This window comes from Penaeus chinensis, chromosome 11 (genome assembly GCF_019202785.1).
Source record: "Penaeus chinensis breed Huanghai No. 1 chromosome 11, ASM1920278v2, whole genome shotgun sequence".
Taxonomy (NCBI): Eukaryota; Metazoa; Arthropoda; class Malacostraca; order Decapoda; family Penaeidae; genus Penaeus; species Penaeus chinensis.
The window spans coordinates 2,059,394-2,064,330 of NC_061829.1; positions in this window are offsets into that span (position 1 = coordinate 2,059,394).

A 4,937-nucleotide genomic window follows, 5' to 3' on the forward strand; every position below is an offset into this window, starting at 1 on the left:
AATAAGAAAGCGATAGAGAGAAATATACAAATTATAAAATGGGAGACAAAAAAAAGAAAAAAAAAAAACCTAAATTTTGCTATGTTATTGTTATTTTTTTTATTTTTTATGTTCTTGTAGTTTTAACTTGGTATTAATTTTTTTTTTTTTTTTTTTGTAATCTATTAAAACATCTATAACGATTGTTCTATTTATACGAATACAAATTATTATCATTATCATTATCTTCATTATTATTACCTTTTTTATAATAATTATGATATCAATAACAATAACAATGATAGTATCATCATCATCCCTATTATCATTAACATAATCGTATTATTTTCATCAGCATTATTATCACTAAACCTAATACTACTACTAGTACCATCATTGTTATTATCATTATCATTATGATTATAATTATTATTATTGTTACAACTATTATCATTATTAGTATTACCATAATTAATTTCATCATTATCATATCGTTCTCATTTTAAATATATTTTCATTATTATTTTTATTAACATTGTTGCTATTGTTTTACCATAGTATTAACATAATGCTATAACTTTTTTTTCCATTATTATCAAGATTATTGCTACTATGGCCATTACTGCGAATAGCACTACTCTTATCATTTTTCTTTTTATATCTTTTGTATCTGTCTATGCTAATATAAAACTCTCGATAAAATGTAACATCACATTATAATGCCATTGACTCCCAATGAAAATAAAATTCACTTATGTCTCAGATTTATGGACGATAACCTCCCCCCCCCCCCCGCTTTGAACTAAGGAACAAAACACTATCGCTTTTACTTTGGCATTAATAGCATAAAAAGGCGTTTTAGATCACATTCTGGATCGGTAATCTTTAGTACAAAGACTGGCGCTGTGGAGCTAGTCAGAGAGCGCAGTCTATGCATATTAGTACTACAATAGCATAATAAAATATTTAACTATAAACTTTATTATTAAATGACCTCATGCTGAGAACTCAGACACACACACACATAAATAAATAAATAAATAAATAAATAAATAAATAAATATATATGTACATATCAAATATATATATATATATATATATATATATATATATATATATATATATATATATATATATTCTGTACTGAAAATGATTGGGAAGAGAAAGGAATTATCAATTAAATTATTATAATACTAACAACAGGAAGCACTGTAGTAACAATAACGGCAGCAATAAAAGTGTTGATTGAAAATTATTATCATCAGTATCGTTACCATTTTCATTATTATAATTATTATTACTAGAAATTTTATCTTTATTATCATTTGATTAACATTACTCCTGAAACTATTACTATTATTGTAATTACTGTAATCTATCATTATACACAAACACACACACGCACCCACACACACACCCACCCACACACAGACACCCCCCCCCCCCCCCACACACACACACGCACATATACCTTCTACATATCCAACCAACAATTTCCTAAATGCGGTCTCCTTGGCATGTCCTGGGTTCAGCTGACCATTAGCCTTAATCATGCAACAATTTCCGACTGGCGGAAGCTTTCCCAGGGATAAGAGTGATAAGAACAACTGGAATTATCATAGTATCTTCGTCCTTATCAATGTTATTATCGGCAGATGAATGATCCAGCTGCAATTCTTTTTTTATCATTCTTATGCTATCATGTCGTTTGCATCACTGATATTTTCCTTAGGATTAGGATTAGGAGGAGGAAGAGGAGGATAATTAGGATTAGGATTAGTAGTAGTAGTAGAAGTAGGAGGATTAGGATTAGGATTAGGATGAGGATGAGGGTTAGTAGTAGTATTAGTAGGAGGATGAGGATGAGGATGAGGATGAGGATGAGGATGATGATGATGATGATGAGGAGGAGGAGGAGGAAGAGGAGGATGTGGATTAGGATTAGGATTAGAAGGAGGAGGAGGACGAGGAGGAGGAAGAGGAGGAGGAGGAGTAGAAGGAAGAGAAGGAGAAGGAGAAGGAGAAGGAGGAGGTCTAGGAGGAGGAGGAGGAAGAGGAGGAGGAGGAGGGGGAGGAGAAGGAGAAGGAGAAAGATGAGGAGGAGGAGGGGGAGGAGGAAGAGGAGGAGGAGGAGTAGAAGGAAGAGAAGGAGAAGGAGAAGGAGAAGGAGGAGGTCTAGGAGGAGGAGGAGGAAGAGGAGGAGGAGGAGGGGGAGGAGAAGGAGAAGGAGAAAGATGAGGAGGAGGAGGGGGAGGAGGAAGAGGAGGAGGAGGAGTAGAAGGAAGAGAAGGAGAAGGAGAAGGAGAAGGAGGAGGTCTAGGAGGAGGAGGAGGAAGAGGAGGAGGAGGAGGGGGAGGAGAAGGAGAAGGAGAAAGATGAGGAGGAGGAGGGGGAGGAGGAAGAGGAGGAGGAGGAGTAGAAGGAAGAGAAGGAGAAGGAGAAGGAGAAGGAGGAGGTCTAGGAGGAGGAGGAGGAAGAGGAGGAGGAGGAGGGGGAGGAGAAGGAGAAGGAGAAAGATGAGGAGGAGGAGGGGGAGGAGGAAGAGGAGGAGGAGGAGTAGAAGGAAGAGAAGGAGAAGGAGAGGGAGAAGGAGGAGGTCTAGGAGGAGGAGGAGGAAGAGGAGGAGGAGGAGGGGGAGGAGAAGGAGAAGGAGAAAGATGAGGAGGAGGAGGGGGAGGAGGAAGAGGAGGAGGAGGAGTAGAAGGAAGAGAAGGAGAAGGAGAAGGAGAAGGAGGAGGTCTAGGAGGAGGAGGAGGAAGAGGAGGAGGAGGAGGGGGAGGAGAAGGAGAAGGAGAAAGATGAGGAGGAGGAGGGGGAGGAGGAAGAGGAGAAGGAGGAGTAGAAGGAAGAGAAGGAGAAGGAGAAGGAGAAGGAGGAGGTCTAGGAGGAGGAGGAGGAAGAGGAGGAGGAGGAGGGGGAGGAGAAGGAGAAGGAGAAAGATGAGGAGGAGGAGGGGGAGGAGGAAGAGGAGAAGGAGGAGTAGAAGGAAGAGAAGGAGAAGGAGAAGGAGAAGGAGGAGGTCTAGGAGGAGGAGGAGGAAGAGGAGGAGGAGGAGGGGGAGGAGAAGGAGAAGGAGAAAGATGAGGAGGAGGAGGGGGAGGAGGAAGAGGAGAAGGAGGAGTAGAAGGAAGAGAAGGAGAAGGAGAAGGAGAAGGAGGAGGTCTAGGAGGAGGAGGAGGAAGAGGAGGAGGAGGAGGGGGAGGAGAAGGAGAAGGAGAAAGATGAGGAGGAGGAGGGGGAGGAGGAAGAGGAGAAGGAGGAGTAGAAGGAAGAGAAGGAGAAGGAGAAGGAGAAGGAGGAGGTCTAGGAGGAGGAGGAGAAGGAGAAAGAAGAGGAGGAGGAGGAGAATTAGGATTAGGATTAGGATTAGGAGAAGGAGGAGGAGGAGGAGGAGAAGGAGAAGGAGAAGGAGGAGGAGGAGAAGGAGGAGGAGAAGGAGAAGGAGAAGGAGGAGGAGGAGAAGGAGAAGGAGAAGGAGGAAGAGGAGGAGGAGAAGGAGGAAGAGGAGAAGAAGGAAAAGGAGAAAGAGAAAGAGGAGGAGTAGGAGGAGGAGGAGGAGGAGGAGGAGGAGGAGGAGGAGGAGGAGGAGGAGGAGGAGGAGGAGGAGGAGGAGGAGGGGGAGGAGGAGGAGGGGGAGGAGGAGAAAAAGAAGAAGCAGAGGTAGAAGAAGAAGAAGAAGAAAAAGGAAAAGGGGAGGAAGAATAATAATAACACGAAGACGTAGGCGAAGAGAACAGACAGAAAAAAAACAGTAATTATAGATAAGCTTCCACGCCTTTATTCCCTAAGAAAACAAATCCTTTGCCATTGACTTTTTCTACGAATGTGTTTATATATAATTTCTAAGTGTGTGTAGGTGTGTGTGGGGGAAGCTAATCCGGTAACATCGGGTCGAAGTGAGAGCGAGAAAATTTCGCAGAATCCCCGTCGATACAGCTAAATTGGGATGTGTTTATTTGGCTTTGATATCAGATTATATATCTCGAGGGAAAGAAAGAAAGGGAGAGAGTAAAAGAGTGGGTGAGGAAGAGAGAGAGAAGCAGAGAGAGAAAGAGAGAGTGAAAGTGAGAGGAAGAGGAGAGAGAGCGAGAAGAGAAGAGAAGAGAAAAGAGAATAGAATAGAATAGAAGAGAAGAAATGAGAGAATAAAAAAGAGATAGAGATAGAGAGATAGATAAATAAATAAATATATATATATGCACATGTATATATATGCACACACACACACACACACACACACACACACACACACACACACACACACACACACACACACACACACACACACACACACACACACACATATATATATATATATATATAAAATTAATTTCAGAAAAGCATCTCTTGTATTGTGAAAAATGTTCATTCTCATCACTGCATTTTCTACATTTCACATAATGATATGACCTAAATAAATGATAGAACCCTCTATTACAATGCTACATTAACGGAAAATAAGAAATATGAAAAATCTAAGCTTACACAAATAATACAAAATATTTATTGCAAAGTATGTCACTCCCTTATTCAGGCTAAATCATATTCACAATATTATTAGATCGGAAATCACAATAGCACTGTAACGCTGTTCAGTGTCTTCTGAAAACCAAGAAGTGCATGGGTACACACAGTTACGCACACACAGCCAGTAAATGGACACAGTTTCCGCCTTTCAACACTGGTCCAGGGAGAGGATCTTGTGTCTCCGCTCCAGAATATCAAAACAGAGATTACAGTGGTTACAAATCGTAGGAAATTAGCTGATCTATATTCATCAGCTTTGCCTTTTCGATCAATCGAATAATGAGTTTCACCTCTACACACACACACACACACACACACACACACACACACACACACACACACACACACATAGTATATATATATATATATATATATATATATATATATATATATATATATATATATATATATATATATATATATATATATAT